The sequence below is a fragment of the Geospiza fortis genome, unplaced genomic scaffold (assembly GCF_000277835.1).
Source record: "Geospiza fortis unplaced genomic scaffold, GeoFor_1.0 scaffold229, whole genome shotgun sequence".
Classification (NCBI taxonomy): domain Eukaryota; kingdom Metazoa; phylum Chordata; class Aves; order Passeriformes; family Thraupidae; genus Geospiza; species Geospiza fortis.
In genome coordinates, this window is record NW_005054357.1 from 4,009,535 (window position 1) to 4,009,780 (window position 246).

Below are 246 nucleotides of genomic sequence, written 5' to 3' on the forward strand. Positions count from 1 at the left end.
CCAGCCTGGCCCTGCACACTCCCACGGATGGGGCAGCCACGGCTTCTGTGGGCACTCTGTGACGGGGCCTCACCACCCTCACGGCGAAGAAGGACTTCCTCCTAAATACCCAATCCAACGCTCAGTGAGAAGCCGGTCCCCCTCACGCTGTCACTCCCTGCTCCCCTAAAAACTCCACTCTCCGTGCTGGGAACACCGCCGTCACGGCCAGCTGCCTGAGGAACGTTTCTTTAATAAAATCCCCCA